Genomic DNA, 23,462 nt, shown 5'->3' with positions numbered 1-23,462 from the left:
AGATTTTTTTTTATTTTTTTTCAAATCAAACTTTTCTTCAAATTCGACTATTTTTTCCTTGTTTCTCTAAAATTTTAAAACAAAATCATATATTTTATAACCGTTACAAAGATGACTTACATATGTTCTTGGTTTAATATTATACAAGCAGGTTACATTATGAGAAAACTTATATTTGAATGAAATTTTTGAATTATATAAATGTGAAAAAAAAGTTTAGGTTAATAGCAATATCATACGATATTGTATTGACTGATGTTTATATAAAACACACAGACCTTAAATAAAATAATTGTGAAAATAAAACAATAATTGAGGTAATAATGCTGCGCGGACTGCATTCTCAGTGAGAGCCATGCCATCTAGCACTCTCTCGATATCAATCCCTATATGCCCATGAATTGATAACGATCCAATTTTTCTAACACACCCTCTAAATTTCTTTCCTTAGTTGTCCTCGGAACGATCACAGATATGGTTAGCTTGTGCTAGTCATTCCCTTTGCCTAAGCATTCATTCCTTGTTATTTAAATAATTTAAATAATTCAGAATACAAGGAAATTCAGCACTTAATTAAATTATAAATTAAATTTATATTTTGGAAAGCTTTATTGCAGTTTTTCCTACTATATTGTGTAATATAGTAGCAAAATCTGCAATAAAGTATATTGTACAATATAGTAGGAAAATAAAAATTTGTTAATAAGAAAAACACTATGCAACTGTAACTACATGTGTACGTACATATATAGAACGTATATTTATTTAATCAATTTATTAGGGCTAAAATATTTTCTTTCCGAAACCTACAAATAGGCATATACATTACTTATCTTTTTTATAAAGTAGAGAGAGAAAACGAAAATATTTAGACCAAAAGGATGTTTGTTTTACTTTTTACATTAAATTCAATTACATCCTATGATAGAAAATCATTAATGTTATGAAAAAGGATGGTAGAAATTATCTAAGTATCTCATCATTACTGTATACTTAAAATTAATTAACGGATTAACGATGATACAAACAGGATGATAAAATGAAAAGTAAAAATGAAATTTTTAAAAAATTATTTACTTTCATTTACAAACTTACCTGTAATTAGGATATATGACTGGAAAAGTAAATACTTTTTTGTGTTGGATTTTGTTTTTACAAAAATGTTTATAGTCTTTGGTTTTTGTCTATTTTTATAACTTTTATTAAGATTTTCAATAAAAAGGATCTCATGTTTTTTTGTGATCTTTCATTTAAGGATAAAATATAAAAATAAACCAACAACTAACTAAATTGGTTTAGTGTTTGGTAATTTCTATAGTTTTTTCTTTTGGGTTTTGAGATTGAAGATACCAATCTTTGAAAAGAAGTAACTGTATATATTGCAATGAATATTGTATTTTACATATTTTTTATATTTAGATACTCACTAATTCTAGTGGGATAATGCTTGATGAATATTTTCCTTTAGGTGCGTTTTTTTAATCATTTTTTCAAAGGAAAGCTTACTTTTTCTTTATTATATAATAATGTATGTTTGGAAAATTACGGGATAATTTCTTTAATAAGTGTTAAAGTATTATGATATTGGGTTTCCAAAAAAGTACGTGAAATAAGTATGCATGTATATAGTTTTTTTAGTTTGGATTAAAAATGATGGATTTTTAATAATCATTTTTTTCTATAAAATTTTTTTGCGTTAAGTTTCATCACCATTATTTAGAAGAAATAAAGTTGGGTCAAACCAATAGTTTGTAGCACTTTTCCCTTCAACAACTGAAAATACTGCTTTTTAATACAATCTATGTATACCTACCACTCTATTAAAATTATTTTAATTCATAAACGAAACTTTCACTCTAGGATTGCATATATTTAGGATGAACGATTTATGCAGTCTTTGAAATAAAGCAAAAATTAATATAAAGAGGGGTTAACATAGGGTTAATTGCGTAAGTTAAGAAAAATAATTACATTTTTTAATATCTTGAAATTTACGTTAGCTTTTTCCATTCATAGAAATTTGAAAAAACTTGCGGTTTCGGAAATATAAAGCGTTAAAAATTCAAATTTTACAAATTTCTAATAACCTATTTCTATAAACTATTTATTAGTGTCTAAAAGGTTCCATAAAATGTGTTTTAAAGTCCTGCTCAAAATAATACTCTCGAATTTTTGTCATTCAATATGTTAATAATAATTTTTCGGTTTAAACCTACCTTATCTAAAATGAACGTATAATGTAATGCTATCCTAGTTCTGTTAAGACACAAATTTTTTTCTGGGTTATCCTAGGACTTTGTTCATTTTCCCTTTGTTTAGGCTTACTTTTATGGTTTATTTTTAGCTAGTTTAATTTGTATAAACTGTACTAAATTATTCCATTACCAAGCCTTTAAGGAATCTTTGCGATAGTTTAGCAGTTTACTGTTTTTAAATACAAAACTTTGGTATTTGAAAGTGAATATGATATTAAAGTATTAAACTTTTTTTGTTCGGGGCTTTCATGTGTGCGATTGTTTACTCCTATCACTAGTGTTGTAGATTGTAGATTGTAGATTCTAAGGGAACTGAGTGGGGACAGGAGCATCCCCCCAAGCCACCGCAGCCATTTTTGACTTATTGTAGCCACCCCACCCTCCCGTCTATAATATCCCCGTCCCAATCACAAAGCCGGAGATATCCCTAAGGGAGTTGGACAATAGTTCCCGAACACTTAGGGACCCATGTCCAAGACAATTGCGGCGCCGAACAGCCAGTGCCGGACAGTCGCAGAGAATGTGCACGGCGGTCTCATCGCCACCCCCACAAAATCTGCACAGGGGGGAGCCCGACTTCCCCAGCCTGTGCAGGTGGTATTTCACCGGGCAGTGCCCCGTGAAGAAATTCGCAATAGTGCGAACCCGGCTCCTGCTCATCCCCAGCAACTCCGCAGCGAATCCGCCGGAGCACGCCGGAACAAACACCTTCGCATGACGGCACCCTTTCGTGTCCCGCCAGTGACGACTGCATTCCGCCGCGAGTAGGCAGGCAAGCCTGGCCCCCACGGCGGAAGAAGGCAGACCACAGAAAGGCAGCGGCTGCACAAAGGCAGCCCCAGATCCCCTCCGCGCCAACTCATCGGCAACTTCGTTGCCCGCATGGCCACTATGGCCCGGCACCCAAATGAGCATCACTCTGTTTTCCGATGCCAATTCCATAAGTGCAGCAAGGCAGCTCCAGACCAGCTTGGATGTAACCTGAGCTGAACGGAGCGCCAGCAGTGCAGCCCTGCTGTCTGAGAACACATAGATGGTGCGGTTTCTATACCCCCTTTCCAAATTGATTCTCAGACAGATCTCTATTGCATGTATTTCGGCCTGGAACACTGTGCAATACGGGTCAAGGGTTGCATATACACGCGTGTCCGGGCGGACACCGTATACGCCCGAGCCCACACCCGACTCCGTTTTGGATCCGTCCGCATACCACACGCTCGAACCCGACCTAAGTACCGGACCACCCCGATCCCACGTCCATCGATCAGGAAACAGAACCCCGTACCTGTGGTCGAAGTTGTACCGCGGCAGACAGGTATCTGACATGGTTATCCTTAGAATCGGATCGCCCTCAATGAAGTCTCTGTGAGTTCTGTGGGCCAACTTTAGCCCTGCCCCGTCCTCGCCAGAGAGAAGTCGGTAAGTCACCAGCCGAGCTTCCTTCAATATATGGAGGTGCAGTGGCGGCAATCCGATCATCACCTCCAATGCAGCGGTGGGAGCCGTCCGCATCGCCCCGGTCACTCCCAGGCAGGCCAGCCTCTGTAGCTTTTCCAGCTTGGCCCGCACACATCACTAGTGTTATAGATGTAGAAATTTTCATAATGACTTCTATAATATGGAATTTATAAATTTTCATAAGGATATTTGTCATTCATCATTTGCAGAGCATTATTCCTTAAAATAAAATAACTGTTTTTGACTTCTTGATAAATAACTATGTAATCTACTTTAAAATTTAAATAATTTTCCTTACATTTGTGTATAAAGATACAGTTTTGTACACAAATAAATGACCACCTTATATCTTAACGAATTTGTATTTCTTAGTTCATGCTTTCCCATTTATAAATTTCAAATCTCTTAATTTTCCAAAGCATCTCCATCCAAAATGCAAAAGAGAAAAAAATATAAATAAAATTAATCCTTTTCTTTTCTCGTTTTTGTTGTGAATAGTTAGGAGTTTCAAATACCTTAAATGAATGTGATAATTAATATTTATTTGGAAAAAATAAAAATAAATTAAAAAAATCCCGATATTCCCATAATATTCGGATATTCTCGATACATATTCCGATGTCTCAAACTTTCCGTAGGATCCGATTAACAGTAAAAGTATAAAAAAAAAAATTTGACGCATTGAAACATAAATAAATGTTGTAAATTACATAATAAATGTAATTTGTTGAATTTGCCTTAAGGGGCATTTAATTTTTAAATTTTTCTTTAAGTATGGCTATTTTAATTCTCGGGTTGTTGTTCAAACTTACGTTCATTAAATATACAAATAGGTATTGCATTGTTTATTAGATAACGTTTAATAATTAAGTAAAGGGAAAAGACTAAGACGGGAAGAGGAGTATTCATAGTTTTCAATAATCTTTAGTTTAAAAATTAAAAATTTTATTCTAAAAAGTTGAATTTTTTGCTAAAAATATTACGTTCGTATACTGAACCTTTATAAGCGAAAAATCAAACAAATTTTAATGTATGTATATATGAGTAAAGGACGAAAAAACTACAAGCATAAAAATATGGAAACGTGTTTGACCTTGGAACTTGTGACATAAACAAAGAAACGAAATTATGATTACTTTTGTCTAGTACTACAGCTGTTTTGAAAAACTTTTTAACTACTTTTCTGTTTACAGATATTATAAATTTTTTCCTTTTTTCAACAACGAACATGTTTTTAAAAGTGTGTTTTTCTTGAATTCCTAGGTATTAAATAAATTGCGTAAAATGTTGAGTAAGTTTGAATAGAAAGTAAGTACTAAATTGTATATAGAAAATGTTTCGATAATTATTCAGATTATAACGTTAAATATATAAGACGTTTGAAAATAATTTAATAGCGGACTTTTCTTTATTGAAATTATCAAATTTTGGAGAAACAATTTTCGAAAATAGTACAGAAACTCAAATTATTAATTATTAACCCATTTTCATATAAAAACGCTTTCAAAAAAGAAAAACCATGCAGGATGTAAACAACTTGTGTTCCTGCATGTTCGACTAATTATTACTTCTGCAATCACCTTAATAATTTTTATGTACATATTTAGTTATGTTTTAAAAACTCTTGTACGAATATTATTTTCGAAATTTTTTGTATAAAATTGATAATACTATTTTAACTTTTGATATGAAAAAATTTTTAATATGGATAATATAATATGTATTAGGTAAAAATAAGATGCAAATTAAACATTAAGGTGCTTTAGTATGGTCCCCAGTTAATTACATATATGTAACCAATTCGAATAAATAAGTACATATGCATGTGTAAATAATATAAATATATATGTATATATAAATATGTATAACAGAATTTAGGGCTCAGGATTTGACAATAAAAATTGTTTTCATTTTGTAAGTATTTTTAATATAGGGTCTACCTTTTTTTTGAATCCCTATTTCATATAAAATTTTCCTTTTTTAAATGGTTTTTTTAAAGAAGTTTCTAAATTCATGTGCATACCCTATTGTTCATGATTTTTTTAGAGCAAAACCTTTTTCGACTGTAACAAATATTTTGGAAAAAAAAAATTTCATTTTTGTTCATCTTTTATTGCAGATGAAAATGAAATTGCAAATATAAATTAATTAAAAGCAACTTTAGTTCTTAAAAGTCCTTAAAATATATTTTTTTAGGTTTATATACATATGTTTGCTTTTTATTCATTATTAAAATTTTGTGTTTATGGTTATGATTATAATTCACAATGATATTTTATAGGTTTCGAAGTATGCATTGTTTAAAATTTAAAGATTTCTTAATGAACCGTTTTCAGTACTTTAAATACTTTATTATTAAATAAATTTGGTATGCTTTTACTTGAAATAACACATTTTCAACTCTTAGAAGAAGACATTTTTGGTACCGTATATACATATATGTCGCGCAATGTTTTCTAAAGATACCATTGCAAATCGAGAGGACTCGGGGATCTTTGATAATTAAATAAAGTATTTTTTGGGCATTATTTATAACAAAAGTGTTTACGCAAAGTGGTTTTTAAATTTTAAGAAAAAAAAGAAAAAGTCTTGATTTTGTAAAATAAAATAAAACAAAATAAAAATTTTCTTCCTATATACAAAAATGGTTTTTCCTTATTCCAGTACACGGATTTAATTTTATATCATTCATTTAATTGGCATCTGGACTCGCATAATCAGTCAGGGTCATGCGAAAAAAATGGAATATTTTTAATTATATTGGAAAATATGATGTGATAAACACATATAATCGAGCGAACGTTTGAGCGATATATAAAGAAAAATGTAAATTTGGTTCTTAGTGAACCTCTAAGTCATCCGAATTCCTCAAAAATTGTCAAAAATGTAAAACCGTTTCGTAAAAAGGTTCAGTTCTTGAGGCCTAATATATCCCAAAAGTTGATCAATCTATGATACAGTCAAAAGCATATATAAATTTTCATCAAAATCCGTTCAACCATACTTTAGACACAGACGTGCACACGCCGATCGATAGACGCTTCCCTACTATGGAGAAGCGCGTTTCCACCGAAAACTCGACATGCTAAATTTGGTAACATCACTTAATCTCCCTTATTGTATGCAAACCGGTCGGTAATAAATGACCATTATTAATAAGAATATTAAAAATTGCAAAAAAAGAAAAAAAAAATTTATTAATCATGGGTTGACTTGAATATTTATCAACCTTTCTGTTTTCAGCTTTCTTTTAGCTTTATTGCGCGCCTTTTTTTTGATGTTTCATTTATTTTTTGTCTTGACTAACAATTTGGCGTGTTTCCTTTTTGGATTATGTTGTCTGTGGTTATCTGTTGACGTAGTAGCTCACTTTTAAGTAGACCCTTCCAATTTTAATATTTTTTATTTGAATAGAAAATTTTGTCAAAAGTTTATTATCTCCTTGATGTTTCGAATTTAGGATTTATTCACCTTTATTTTTCGTCTAATAGCTTAATCGTTTTTTTTACTCATATTTTATTTACTTTCAAATCAGAATTCTCCGTTTTTCTAATGGATATTTAATTTTTCTAATAAATTATTCATTTTTTCAATTGTATTTTTGCATTTTTTCTCAAATTATCGACTGAATTTTCAAAAACAAAGTGCATAAATTTTGTATATGTACATTTTATGTAATACCGAATAATTCTTCACTCTCGAATGTTACATTATACAAATACAAATAGTTACTCACTTTCTTCTCACTTGCCGAGTAAAATAGCGAGATAGACGATCTGGCCCTAAATCTCAATATTTTATGTATTGAAACAAATTCAAAAATCTGATGTGGTCAGCAGATAACCGACCGCAATGTGTATTGTCTAGTTAAGTAAAAAAGTTACAGAATATTATTAAAATGTCTGTTAAATACTTCTTTCCAATTTTTAGGACATTAGTAAGCTTATAGTTAACATAGCTAAAAAAATGTAAATTTGGCTTTTAGTAGAGTTTCGTTTTATGCTACCCGAACTCCCTAAAATGCCAGTTAGTTTCAGTAACAACCAGAACTCAAATATCAAATTTCAAGAAATTCCATCAATTCGTTCCGTAAATATGGTGAAAAATGTAAAATCGGCCGGCAGATCAGTTCTCGAAAAGTTAGGAGGTTTCGCGGACGGTCGAGCTGAGCTAATATATAAAATTTTGAGTAAATCTGTTGTATAAATCTTCAAAATGATCAAAAACGTAAAACAGCCCGTTAAAAGGTCCAGTTCCCGAGGCCTGATATATCCCAAAAATTGATAAATTCCTGACATAGTTCAAATACACTTACATATAAAATTTCAATCGGTTCAGCCGAATTTGAAATACACGCGTGCATACACAGACCAGCAGACCGACAGGTTGCTAAAAATAGTGTAGTTACACTTCCCTACTATGGAGAAGTGCATTAACACCGAAAACTCGATATGCAAAATTTGTTGACATCACATCACAATACGTCCAATAAAAAGTCATTTGTTTTTAGTTTTTTTATTTCTATTTCAAGTTTAATGCAATTTATAATAAATGCCCTTTTTAAATTTAAGATATTTGAGAGGCGAGTGTTCTTAAAACTTTACCAGAGAGACAATAATACCGAAAACTCCTTTTACTAGATTATTATTTCATAAAATGAAACAAAAAAGTTTTGGATGATTCAAGGTAGAAACATTTTGTTTTTAAATATGTAACATGAAAACTTAAAAAGTCAAAAAAAGGATATTTTGTTATGACAAAGTGAAATAATAATCGAAACACAACACAAAAAAAAGTTTGAATTTTGATAGAAATAAAAGGATTGCAAAATGAACACAACATAAAGAAAAATCTGCTTGTGTAACGGTATGTGATTTTGAGTCTATTTTGGTTTGCTCTCTTTTTCCTTATTGTTTTTTTTACGAAAACAAACGAAAGAAAAGGTCATTTTTGAGGGCAAAATAATTTAAAATTTTTTGATCGGATTATTACGAGTATTGAATTTTATTTTTCATGCCATTTCCATTTCGGTATAACAAGAAAAAAAACGGAAACACAACCTAAAAAACAGCCAAAAATAAAGTTTTGCTGCAAGTCAATCTTTCTAAAATTTGATTTTTCAGTTTACAAATTGTACAGTTTCTCAGTGAAATCAACTTTAATGAACTAAACAGTATTTTTATACCCGTACGAACGTATGTTCGAAGGGTATAAAAGGATCAGCGTCAAATTCTGAGTTGATTTAGCTTTGTTTGTCCGTCTGTCCGTCCGTCCGTCCCAACGATAACTCAAAAACTAATTTAGCTAAGTTCACCAAATTTTCACAAATAATTTATTGTAATAAGTTCCAGAACCCTATTTAAATTGGACATGATCGGGGCACCAGTTCGGGTAGCTGCCATACAACTTCAAAATTTGTTTGGCTATAACTGAGAAATTATAAAAGCTGTGCTTTTGAAATTTCACACAAACGAATATATTAGTAGGGCCAATATGTCTAGTAAAAGTCATTAAAATGACTTGGCTTCTTTTGGTACCTGCCATACAACTTCAAAAGTTATTTGTCTTTATCTCAGAAACTATAAAAGCTATGGTATTGAAATTTCACAAGAACGAATATATTAGTAGGGCTGATGTGTCTGATAAAAGTCGTTGGCATTACTTGGTTCCTTCTGGTACCTGCCATACAACTTCAAAAGTTATTTGGCTATATCTCAGAAACTATAAAAGCTATGGCATTCAAATTTCACACAAGTAAATATATTAACAGGGCCAATGTGTTTGATAAAAGCCGTTGAAATTGCTCAGTTCCTTCTGGTAGCTGTCGTACAACTTCAAAAATTATTTGCCTATATCTCAGAAACTATAAAAGCTGTGGTATTGAAATTTCACGCAAGCAAATATATTAGTAGGGCCGATGTGCCCTTTTTTACTTTAGTGCTGTGATTAAATTTTTTTATTGCAAGAAAAAATTATTTGACTTAGACAATGGAGGTGAAAGATAGTGGGTCTTATAGTGTTTGCGTGTATCTTGTTGTTCTATAATATAGACTTAATTTACTTGATCATGAATCGTGTCTTAAATCAAAAGGAGAACAAGAATTTATTGTTTACCTTTTTTTTTGCCTTAATTGAACATCCGGAAATGTTGTTTTGTCTTCTATTTTTCAATCATATTATATAAACTTTAATAATATTAATAAGGATTTTTATTAATTCGTTACCTTATTTTTTGGAATTTATTGCTTAAACTATTTTAGGAACAACACAGGACATGATGTACAATATGTTGTCTAGGGTTAAAATTTTTATTATTTTTGAATTGTGCTATTATCCTTTTTAACTTATTCGGTCAAAAGTTCTTTCAAAATTTTTCAAAAAAAAAATTTCATTTAATTTACGTTACATATATGACATTCAAAAAAATATATTATTTTACATGTCGTTGCTGTATTACTTGTGTCATTTAAACAACATTTTAAGCTTGTATGCTGCTACAATTAAACAGAATCTCAAATATAAAACAAAAGCAAGATAAGTTTTATATCTATAATATTTAAATTTAACTTTTTTTATTAAAATTTTTATTAATATGAGTAACTGAGCTGTTGGTCTCTAAATTTACATAAATTTACATATATACGCGGCTTAACACTCAGTTCATAGAAATTTCATTCGCATTTCTGTGAATTCAAGAGTCGGTTCTGTTTGCAATGCTAAGGTAAGACCGAGAGGTTAACCAAACTGCACAGATTAAGCAATAAAATTCATCTCTAAGTTACACTTAACTAAAAATATAGCCATCATATCTTTTGCAAGGAGTTCCAACAGTTACTGAGGAATGAAATCATGCAGCTGATTGAATATATCTGGCCTGGGCTGGACATAGGAAAATTTAGATTTGGAAATATACGCATCTATTAATTGTATTTTCTTCGACTTTCTCTTTTAGTCAGTCACATTGTACACCAACCAACGTTCTAGCTTTAATAAATTTGTAGTATCAAAAATAATTTTTCGTTTATCTGTTATCTTGCTACACGTAGTTATACTATCACGATCACATATAGGAGAATAACGTAAATTTCATACTTCAAAACTCGGTTTATTTGCTCACATATTTATTAAGACTTTTGAGAACGGGTGAGAATTTTTTCGATGCCTAAAATCGTTTGTTAAATTTTTTTTTTTTAAATTGGATACGATTGCCATATGTTTAGTATTGTGTTGCTTCAGTTAGAATTTTTGTATTATATTACGTTCCATTTATTACATTTTATTGCTCACCTTACATTTTATATATTTTTTTCGTTAAAAATTTAACAGGTACTGAAGGAAGCATGAAAGATAATTTTACCGGTCTATAATAATTAAAGTTTATGGGTCTATACGATTAAGATTTGGTAAATATTAACTATATTGAATTTTTCAAGGCTATACTGCAAACAAATAAACAATTTATTGACACAGGTACACATGCCTTACTTATTCTCGACAACATTGATGAATTAGGGAAATACATAATTTATATATACGTATATATTTACATAACATAAAACATAATATGTAGATGTTTGAATTATTGGAATTATTATATACGACGTATATAATGAATATACGACGAATGTTTTGATGTAAATTATAAAGCCTTGGTTATCAATAACGTAATAAAAAAGTATGGAAATTTGTTTGGCTGGTTTTTATATAAACTTAATTAATTTACTAAAAAAATAAAAAAATTAATGTTTTATTTAAAAAAATTAATTAAAAAAATTATTGTTTTATTAAACTTCAATGAAAAAACAACTTCAAAGTACCAAAAAAGGTTTTTTTTTTGCCTTGACGAAAAAATCGCGATGACATATTAATGTTAATTATACATTTGCTACATTATGAAAAAAACCTTGCTTAAGTTATGATTTATAAAATAGCACAATTTCTTTATGTTCTATTGAAGTAATTCTAGAAGAACATCTTTTTTTACTTTATATATTTATAAAATATACATATTTCAAAGAATAATATTTCTACAAATTCTGCAATCCAAAAATTTAACCCAATATATAGTCTTCAAACAAGGATGTTGTTTAAGTATTCATGTTGCGGATTTTGCAAAAAAGCAATTATGATTCGGAGAATAAGAAAAATTTATTTAAAAAAAAAGGGGATGAAAGATTTGTAAAAAGGTGATGAATGATGATGAATACATTATTTATTTTGCAGCGTTGTTGTTAATATTAAACCCTTATTACAATTTGTGTAGACTTATAACAAAGTTCTCAAATAAGAATTCGGGGTCATTGTAATAATTGTTCTCAATAATATAGACAATTTGATATAAGTTTATGGCATCTTTAATAAATAAATGCGCAATGTGAAATAACTTACATTTGAAATTAAAAGTAGTATTTTTTTCTGTCATAAAACTTGTCTTCCCTTACAAGTTTTTAAAAATTTTAAGCTAAAACAAAAATTCATTGTTAAAAAAATGACTCATTATCAGTCAGTCTATCATTTCTTTTTTTAAGTTTGATGATAAATTTTTTTTTCTTTTAATAAACTTTTAATTCAAGTTTAACTAAATGATTCATTTTTTTTTATGAAAGGTAAAAAACATCTTTATCATACTTCATTTTTTCTTTTTGATTTTTTTTTCTATAGTTGGCCAATTTAATGTTATTTGTTTGAATTCAGCATTAAGTGTTTATTAAAATGTAATTGCTAAGAGAATCAACTTTATTGCTACATTTACTGCCAAATTTAATATTTAATGGATAATAAATTAAGTTTATATTTTAGTAAAGGTTTTTTTTAAATTGTTACTTGTCTTTAAATTGTATTATTAAATTGGTTTTATAAAAATGAAAAAAAATGAATTCATTAAATTAATTTTTTTTTTTTATGGTAGTGAAATACAACGAAATAATAACAAAAAAGAACTACACTTTACACGTGCTCGCTTAATTAAAGTTGGTATTTAAATTGGCTATTACACAATACGGTCGGTAAAAAAAATAATAACTTTAGCTTCACCAACAAACTGAAATTTTTTTTAATTCTTACGAATTTTTTTGGTTTTTTACTATTTATCAATTGACTATTTATATAATTTAATTCAAAAAGGATTTTTAGTCAATTAACATTGCTTCAACTCACTTGAAATTTATTTATCATAATAATCTAAATTAAACATTTTTAGAAAAATACAAACCAAAACAAAGATAAAAGTATAATAAAAATTGTCAACTTTTTTACAATTCGGTTCTAATTTTCAATTTTGTTCACGTGTTCTTATTATATACTTTCTTATATGCGGAAGGATAAGATGAGTTCAAAACAAACAAGAAATATTTAAATAGAAATTTTTAAATTGAAAATATTTACTTACATTGAAATACATGCATTAATAGCTAAAAGGCTTGCTAATAAGAGGTTCCGGAAAATACTTCAGGATATGTAATATAATATGTTATATGTGCTTTACTCATTTGTCACTCTTACACGAGCGCATAAATATAAATACTTTCAGTTTTATATTTATTTTGGTCTGTTATCGTTTAATTATTTTTCTTTGATACAGTGGTAAAGCACTACTACTAAAGGGAAGACCAACCTATATTTAAAGAATATTTCAAAGAAAAGCCAATATTTGATTTGTTTGATTTGATTTTCCTATTATTTGTACAATCTTCAATTGAAATCTTCAACATTAAAAAATACTTTGGGTTCTGTGAACAGACTCGAAGGCGTAGAGTAATGATATATTTATACTGTTATAATATTAAGATATAAACTTTAGTAAGCTTATTCAAAACTAACTATATGTAACTATAAAATTCTTTAATGCGATATGTGCTCAGCTTTAAGCTATTATGTATTTATTGAATTAAGTACAAAAGAGAAACTTTAAGGAAATAATTTAAAGAGTTTCCGTTTTTACAAAATTCAAAATCTTAATTGTTTTTATTTTTCTTGTATATGTACTACAATTACATAATACAAACAAATACGACTGTAGATTGTATGGTAAAAAATGTTGATATGTTTTAACGTATATGCTTGAAATAACTGATTTTCTTGCCATAATATAATGTTTGTTTCCAATTATCACCATGGTTGAAATATATACATATGTATTTGTATACAGACGTATTATTGTACATTATTTCATTTCAAAAGTTAAAGTAATACTTTGCCAAAAATAAAAATGAAAACTTTCTCATTATAGATTAATATCTCAGAAAAGTTCATTTTGAGTTTTCTGTCATTATTATTTTCAACTTACTGTATGTTGGTACAAAAATAACAGAACGTGCATGCCAAATTTGAAAACTCATTTGCAAGGGACTAATTTAAGAAAGATTATAAACTCAAGTGAAATAAATTTTTTTACTTAAATATAAGTTATTTCTATTGTGCAGGATAATTCACGTTTTAAACACTGCGTTCATAAAAACAATTGAAAAGATTCAATAAGCATGCAGGAAATTTCAGATGAAAATCAAAATTAAAGCAAAACAAAATAAAGTTGGGTCAAACCAATGGTTTGTATTGCAGCACTTTTCCCTTCAACAAGTTAAAATACTGCTAATACAGTCTATGTATATCCACCACACTATGAAAATTATTTTCAATCATAAACGGAATTACTTCTAGGATTGCATATATTTAGGATGATACATATATGCAGTCTTTAAAAAAAAGCAAAATTTAATATAAAGTGGGGTTAACATAATGCCCGATTTTAAGGGTTAATTGTGTGAGTTAAGAAAAATAATTATATTTTTTAATGTCATGGAATTTACCGTTAGCTTTATGCTTTTATAGAAATTTGAAAAAGCTTGCGGTTTCGGAAATATAAGGTGTCAAAAATTTAAATTTTACAAATTTCAAGAGGCGATAACTTGAGAGGGGTGGAGATAGAAAAAAATTTTCTTCTAACGAAATGAAGCATTTATTAGTGTATAAAAGCTCCTAAATTTTCAGGCTTCTACAGTCTGGGGTCTACTCGTAGAAGAAAAACGACATCAAAAATTTGGAAAAAACGGACTTTAGATAACGGTAAATTTGAACGGCCATTTTGTTTTTCTAAAGTTTAACTATAGTATACCGCAATAGCAGAAACAAGCCACTGCCTTTCTGTGTTTGCAAAATTTTAAAAATGCTTATGGTTTCACTGCACTAAATTGCTAAAAAATAGAATTTTTAGGGTTTTGGGGGGGGTATAACTTCTAGAATTTTCAAGTTTCTACTCGTATTGTTGTTTTTTTTTCTGTTTTTGTTGGCAATGTTTCAAAATTTATAACAAAATAATACTGAAAATATATGAAAATCGTGATGAAGGGTTCATAAAAAAGTTTTATACGAAACAATGTTTTTATATTTTCTAACTTATTTTCATATTTTTAAAGGATATAACAAAGAACAAAAAAAATGCAATAAACAATTTATACTCGTAATATGACGTATTCCAAAATTTTTCTTCTAGCATACATACACATGCATGCATACACATATATATACGTTATATATATTCTTGCACTCGGAAATATATATTTAGCTTCTCATATTTTGCTTCTCATTTCTAGTCTGAATTTTGCGACATAAATGAAAATATTTCAAAGTATAACTTTAGGCGATTTAAAGTTAAATATTTTTATTTTTATACCCGCATGAGCGTATGTTCGAATCGTATACTAAATTTGTTTTACCGTTTGTAACGCTAAGAAATAATGGTCTGAGATATACGAGTAGACTCAAGTGTATGTTTTTGGTCGGCATCAAATTCTGAATCGATTTAGCTTTGTCTGCACGTCTGTCCGTACGACGACTCAAAAACTAATTGAGTTAAGTTCAGCAAATTTTCACAAATGATTTGTTATAGTAAGTGCCAGAACCCTATTAGAATTGGTTATGAACGTGGTACTGGTTCGGGTACGAGACACAAACAAATATATTAGTAGGGCCAATGTGTTTGATAAAAGTCAATGAAATTGCCTGTCTCTTTCTGATAGCTGCCATACAACTCTAGACAGTAGTTTGGCCATATCTTAGAAAATATTGAAAAGTACTGAAATTTATGTAACTAGGGAGTATATTACTAGTAATTCTTTATAGTACGGTAATTTTTAAATATGGTAAGCTCATGGAACTTAATTTACTAATATGTTATTTTAGTTTACAAAATATTTAAAATTAAGGGACGTGAAGTCTGTAGAAATTTTCTGTAAAATTTGAGACGTTACAAAAATTATAAAGCGCCGAAACATTGAGTGTATAAAATTAAAGTATAACTTTCTTTGAGAAAATTACCAAAAAGGTTTGTTCTTTAGGAGAACTTTTAGTTTCCGATAAATTTTTTGAAACTTAATGTATGCAGGAGTTTCAAATTTGTGTTTGAATTTTTTTGAAAAATTTAATATATTTGAATTTGAAAAAAAATTTTTACATTAAATAATTCTTTTCGAACTTTTTAGTATGTTATCATTGAAGCAGATCACTGGAAGTATTTTTACATAAAAAATTAAATCAACAATTCTACTTCTTATTAAGAAAAAGCAACATAAACATTTGCATATTTGTACCAAAATCACTCATCCAAGACATCTAAACAACTTTAAATATCCACTTTCGCAATAGAACAAGAAGTTAAAATACTATTTAAAAAATTAAAAATAAAACAAAAATTCCCATGAATTCACTAACTTCAACTATAAATTTAATGATTGAATCACCTTTAAGAACATGACCCAACCGACCGTGAAGATATAATATTATAATTTTATATACTTATATTTACATTTACGACTTTGTGTGCAAAAGTTGAAAAAGTATGTAACCCCAATATGAGAAAAAAAAAATTAAAAATTACAAACTGAATCAATGATAGCCCATTTTTTTCATATAAATATTCACCTTTTGTAATAAGTAAACAATAATTTTGAGAGTTTGTTGTGTGTAGTAAAAAAATAAACGCAAAAATATTTTGCCGATACGAAAACAATCACCTACAGCAGCAGCAGGTAGAAAAAACTAAAAACGGGAAAGAATAAAAAATGAAAAAAAAAATTAGTTAAAAGTCAGTTGCATCATATTTTGTTACGGCTGGAAACACCTGGTTCAGGTGTTATGGGAATGAAAGCTGAAATATTAAATAATCTTTATTTTTGTGTTCATGAAAGTTTTTCGCGCGTATACAAATTTTAACTCATGTTATTTTTGAATATAATAGGGAGAATAAAAGAAGGAAGATATTTCGGTTATTATCCTCTCATGTTCTTTGAAATTATAAAAGATCGTATGTTAAATATACATCTTTTCCGTAAAATAAACAGGTGATTTTTTTTTTGTTTTAGTAGGATTACAATAGCAAGACAAAAAAATGCTTAAGCTTAAATTAAAAAAATTAGCTCCACAAGTGCGGGCACAAAGCTCCAAATTTGCTTGGATGTGATCTGAGCTGATAGGAGCTCCAGCAACGCTTTCTCTCAAGCATATCTTTACTCTCAAGCATATCTTGAGTTCATCATAAGCATATCTTATAGTTCACTCTCAAGGATATTTTTGTTGCAAAACAATACCACACACCAGGACCGAGAACGCGGTCGTTTTCGTCGAAAGCCCTATGAGTGCCTCAGACTAATTTTCTCCCGGAGACATTATTACCAGTAAGAAGTCTGTAAGTTGATAGCTTCAAGCACAATGTAGAGGTGCAACGGTGGCAGTCCAACGAAAGTCTGCAGAACAGCCGAAGGAGCCGTTCGTATTGCTCCAGTAATTTAAAGCCTCCCCAACTTGGCCTGCACATCCACCTATTTCACCTTGCGGCACCATACCACGAACGCATAAGTGACGATAGGTTTAGCAAGGGCTGTATACAGCCATCACCTATAGTGAAGTATATAAAATTTTAAAGTATAAATTAATTGCTTAATTAATACTCGCAAAGCAAACAAATAAGGCATTCGATCAATAATTTAATTTAATAATGCAATTATTAAATGATTAAATTCAATTAATTTTGTTTTGATTCATTTTAATAAATTTAATTTTTAAAATTTTATTTTATTTTTACTAAAAATAATTTGCATTGGTAATTAAATCCTACTAAGGTACTGATTGCTCGAATCAATCATTCTCATCAAAAACTGAAATATAACAATTAAAAAATATGGGAAAAACAAGTAAATCGCTTAACTTATGTATAGAAATTTATATATGGATTGAACTTAAAAAATTTAACCCTCACATTGATATTTTTAAATTGTGGACATTATGTAAATATAAAAGGGTCACAACCACATAAGATGATTAAATTGTGTTGCATAATAACTTAATATACTTAGTGGTAATAGAGTATCTATTTTCAAATCATAACCCAAAATCTTCAACATTTTTTTCTTGATTGCATTATGTTATATAACCTTATTTTAGACCATCTAAATTCATTAAACGAACTTAATATTTTTAATTTCCCTCTATTTTGAATAATTTAACTTTTATATAAGAGTAATAAAATAACATATTTATTCATTTATTACAAACTATATGCGTACTTAGTGAATGCTTACGAATTTACGCTTTACACTTATTTTATTAGTAAAATTTTAATTTGTAAAATGAGATTTTGAATTTTCTTTTTTCAATTCATAGAAATAATAATTTTAATTCTTTTCCATTTTTTTTATAAATGTCAATAAATTTATTACATATTCTGCTAATGTGTATATTAAATTATTCTACACCAATTTTAGTTTTTATTTTATAATTCATTTAATAATTTGTTTATTAATATCAAACGACTCTTTTACTATAATTTTACTTTTTATTCAATTAATTATTTCCTTTCCATACTTAAAAAAACAATTCAACACAAAAACTGTATAAAAATTGTAGTTTAATTTTACTTGTGATAAATACTTTTGGAAAATTATTAATTAGTCAGTTAAAGTGTCAAATAACCAAACTTAAAAAAATTCGTCGACGTCAGCAGATGAAGTATGTTTGTATACATTTTTTTCAATACGGGATAATATTGCAATTTTGACATTTTAATTGAAGTCGATCGACTATATTGTTGAAAATTTGGAAAATTTATTGCAAACTCCGTCTGTCTAGCGTATTGTATAGCGGCAGCTGAAAGGGTATTTTCTTCCATTAATTTGATTAAAACTAAATTGAGAAACTTCTTTTATTTTGAAATGGTATGCAATATTTTAAATTCAAAAGAATTATTTAAAAATATTGATGCGGAAAGCTAGGAATTAAGTTGTGATCTTATTTAAACTTTTTATTTCAAGTATACTTTTTCAACACCATTTTAATCTACATATTAGGAAATGAATAAGGCAGTAAACATATGATCAGAAAAACACGTTATAAACGTTCTTATGAGGTTTTTTTTAATATTTTACAATAACTAAAGCCTAAACTTTAAAAAAATGTATGAAGGTATATGAAGGTTCATGTAAAAAATATTATTTTAAGTTTAAGTTTTTGTTGTGATATATTTTAATTTGAATTTATTTATTAATTTGTTTATAATTTTTTTTTCAAAGTTTTTGTTTTGTTTTTCCCTTTTCTTTTGTTCTTTTTTTGTTTTTTTTTTTTGTATTCGTACAATAATACGAGTAAGTTGTTTTTTTTTTATAAAATATAGGAATTGGCTCCTCTTTTTTAAAAATGCATTTTTTTGAATATTTCTGCTTTCCAACCAAAAAATCAAACGACAGCCCTGATTCTCTTCACTGTGCGATTGGAGATTAAATCTTTCTTACCATATAGGAACCCAAGAAAAATAAATGGGGGTTCATTCGTGCTGAACCTAATATGAACAAGTAAAAACGTTTCAGTCGGTATAAACCGATTGAATTATACCCTGCACCTTTCGTTATTGTGTAGCAATTACTTGAACCTCTAAAATCATTCTATAGAAACTTCACGGACCTATAATTGGACATCCGACTGCCAAGTTTCATGAATCTGACCTTATAATTTTTCCAAATATTTAAAATTAGCTTTTGGAGTTGTATGGTAAGTACATGAACCTGCTAAGCAATTCCACCAAAACTTCACAAATATATCTGATCTATAATTGGACATACAACTGCAAAGTTTCATGAATCTAACTTTATTATTTTGCCAAATATTAAGAATAAGCTTTTAGACTTGTATGGGATCTACTCGAACCTGATAAGCAATTCCACCAAAACTTTAGAAATATGTCGGACCTATAATTGGACACACGACTGCCAAGTCTCATGAATTTGACTTTATTATTTTTCCAAATATTTAAAATAAGCTTTTAGACTTGTATGGGAGCTACTCGAACCTGTCGAGCAATTCCACCAAAACTTCAGAAATATATTTGACCTATAATTGGACACATGACTGCCAAGTTTCATCAATCTGACTTTATTATTTTTCCAAATATTTAAAATTAGCTTCTGGAGTTGTATGGCAGGTACCCGAACCTGTCAAGCGATTCCTCTAAAACTTCAGAAATATATTTGACCTATAATTGGACACATGACTGCCAAGTTTCATGAATCTGGCTTTATTATTTTGCCGAATATAAAAAATTTGCTGTTGAAGTTGTATGGCAGCCACCCGAACCGGTGCAGCTATCCCATTAAAATTTTTAGAGCATGTGTAGAATATAATTGGACACATGTATACAAAATTTTATATTTATACGTTTATTAGTTTTTGAAATATTTAAAATAAACTCTTTGAGTTGTATGGCAGCTACCCGAACCCGTTGTCCGAATTAGTCCAATAACAATAGGGCTCGTCCTTGGCACAAAAGAAAAAACTTGTGAAAGTTTGGTGTCGATTGCATTATTCGTTTTTGAGTTATCGTGCGATCGGACGGACGGACGGACGGACGGACGGACGGACAGACGGACATGTCTAAATCGACTCAGAATTTTACGCTGAGCAAGAATATATATATATGTCCATACCGCAGATGACTCCTTCAAGTAGTTACAAACTCCATACCAAAGTTAATATACCCTTCACGAAGTGCAGGGTATAAAAACTATATTTATGATGTCAAGAAGTTGGAGGCCCGAGTTGACGAGTTTAGAAAATCATGGATGTGGTCTTCAGAGCTTCCTGCCCTCAAAAATACTTTAAGAAGATTTATCCACCGTGTTGGAACGAAGATTTAACGAATCTCAAGAAAATGGCGAGAGAAATATTCAATACCTCCTACAAGACGGAGTCATGGGAACCCCACAAGGAGTGCCTGAGGAAATTAAAAAGGCACTCCGCTCCGTGAAAAACCAAGGTAGGAGGGATTTTTGAGAAAATGTAAAGTGTAGAAGGGAGTCTGCCAAACTTGCCAGATTACTATATAAGGAGCACTCCAATCTTTATTTCTAAGGGTATCGATGGGACATGAACCGAAACGTCCAAGGAAACCTTAAACTTATTGGTGAACACCTACTTCCCAGGTGATGTAGAATCGTTCCAGGAACTACCCATTGGTTGGGCGGTTGGCGGCCCTGGCACCGGAGGAAGGGCTGGAATCTGTTGTCACTGGTGGGAGGATTGTTTGGGCTGTGGATAATTTCTTACCGTATGCGGCTAAATGGACGACATATTTCCGGCAATACTACAAAACTCTGAAAAATTTATAGTTTAATGGCTCCTAAAAGTTTTTAGAAAGCGCCTTTCACTGTGCCATGTACCCAAATCATGGAGATGTGTTAAGCTGATATCCATCCCAAAACGGGGGGACTATGAAAAACGAAAGGTTTTAGACCGATTTTTCTTACCTCTTATGTTTTGAAAGCTTTGGAGCGTGTCTTGAAGCTGAGTTGAGGTACTGCAGCCTGGAATCCTTTTCTCGGAACTGGCTAGCAGCATTATAACCAGGCATATCAGTACAGGAACACCCCAGGTTGAGGGGTTTTTCTCTGCTTCTGTGCCTTATGCTCATGAATGAGATCCTGGTAAAACGCGATGTGAGGAGGCTGCATATGCAGACTATCTTACTATTGCCACGTTATATTGCGCATGCCACGTTATATTGCGGGAAACAAACGCGTGAGCGGGTTAGGTTTGACTCAGCCATTGACATTTCCATGGTATGTTTTTATTTCCATTAGGAATAACGTGAAAAGAATCTCAGATGGAAGAACCTATCCACATGCGGAATGGCAAGAAAGATGTGGCCAAAATATGGCCGTAGGAAATTGGATGGGCTCCTGGCGATGTCTCAGAGGGACATTGCCTGCCTGACAACGATATTCGACTTGCCTGACGATTAAAGGCCTTAATTTTTATATGCGTGTGTGATCTGCGGAACGTTATCGTAATACAGGTCGCTGCTATAAAGGCTGTTTTAATAAACTATTTCAAGCTAAATATGAGGCCGTATTTTCGTATTTTCATACTTACTTTCGATTTTGCTTGTAGTAGAATCCTATTTATCAAAAAAAAACTTACTGTATTCGCAATTAAACTTTTATCGTAACAGTGTATATTTTTTTGAAATTAATTTACTTCAGTTATAAACCGAAATTTAATAATATGAATATCCTTTTTTTATAAACTTTTATCGTAACAGTGTATATTTTTTTGAAATTAATTTACTTCAGTTATAAACCGAAATTTAATAATATGAATATCCTTTTTTTTTGTATATATAATTTTTACCCTTTAATAGTAAACCTGTGAATAGGATTTACGAATTCGGTTTTATAGAATTTTTTTCATCTCCGTGACAAACACGGTAGCATTCAGCAGTTCAGCTATTTATTACTAAACTTCATGGAACAAGCTGTAATTAGCTTTCCCATAATTTTAGAATATGAACATGCTTCAACTTTTCAAAACGCAATAATCATTAACATATACTATATTTGGAAATGAGAATTTTCGCTATAGTGCATATTTTATGTCACTTCCCGTCTTCTCTCTTTACCAATTCATGAGTTCATTATTCAGTTTTAACAATATCATTGAATAAATATAATTGAATATAATCCATTTCTTTCAATGAAATTGTTTGAGAATGAGATCAAAAATATTATAATAATCTTACAGTTAATTGAGATAAACACACTTGTAATTAGTTTGCAACATAGTCAGCAACTTTCTAATACACCAAAGTATGATTTAAGTTAACTGTGAAAATTACAAAGTACACTGCCGCCAATGTTGTTGGCACAGCAACTGCATTATTGTAGGGACTTTCTTTCAAGTGAAAATTTTTTATTTTGCCAAATCTGATGTAAACAATTTTTTATAAATATTCTACTATAAATATATATGTATGCATTTTAAATCCATTCTATAATACAATGTTGCAAATATATTGTTCTATTTTTTGTCGGTTGATTATTACCTGAAAAGAAAAAAGAAGAAAAGAAAATGAATCAAATAACTACATAATATGTATGTATGGATGTGTGCAAATATTAAAATGAAGGGAATTTTTTTCATGCATATATATATACATATTTAATTATTTTATATAAGTCAGATTATATTACGTACAAACGTACATACTTATGTATGTACATTTTATTCATTCTATGTCAAAAAAAAACAAAAAAAGAAAACTTGTTCTAGAGTTTTTTATCATAATTCTATCGGATGAAAAATAGATGGATGCACTCATATTGTTTTATTCATCAGAACAGATTTAGGCCTGTCAAAAGAAGATCCGTGTTCATTTTTAATTTTAAAGTAATGATAATCAAGTTATAATTGAAAATTTCATTCATATGTTGTCGC

The 23,462-nt window shown here is 29.6% G+C and overlaps 1 protein-coding gene across 1 annotated transcript in view; it reads right to left on the bottom strand.

The window, feature by feature from the left end:
* Nucleotides 1–22,936, bottom strand: part of LOC129608291 (rap1 GTPase-activating protein 1-like) — a 45,681-nt gene extending 22,745 nt beyond the window's left edge. The window contains exon 1 of the mRNA XM_055519702.1: nt 22,864–22,936. The gene's annotated coding sequence lies outside the window, so the exon portion shown is untranslated. The remainder of the gene's footprint in view (nt 1–22,863) is intronic.
* Nucleotides 22,937–23,462: the final 526 nt, after the last annotated feature.

The sequence above is a fragment of the Condylostylus longicornis genome, unplaced genomic scaffold, assembly GCF_029603195.1.
Source record: "Condylostylus longicornis isolate FDR11 unplaced genomic scaffold, ASM2960319v2 ptg000031l, whole genome shotgun sequence".
NCBI classification, from domain to species: Eukaryota; Metazoa; Arthropoda; class Insecta; order Diptera; family Dolichopodidae; genus Condylostylus; species Condylostylus longicornis.
Note: the sequence above shows the minus strand (reverse complement) of the source record. Positions and strands in the feature narration are given on the sequence as shown.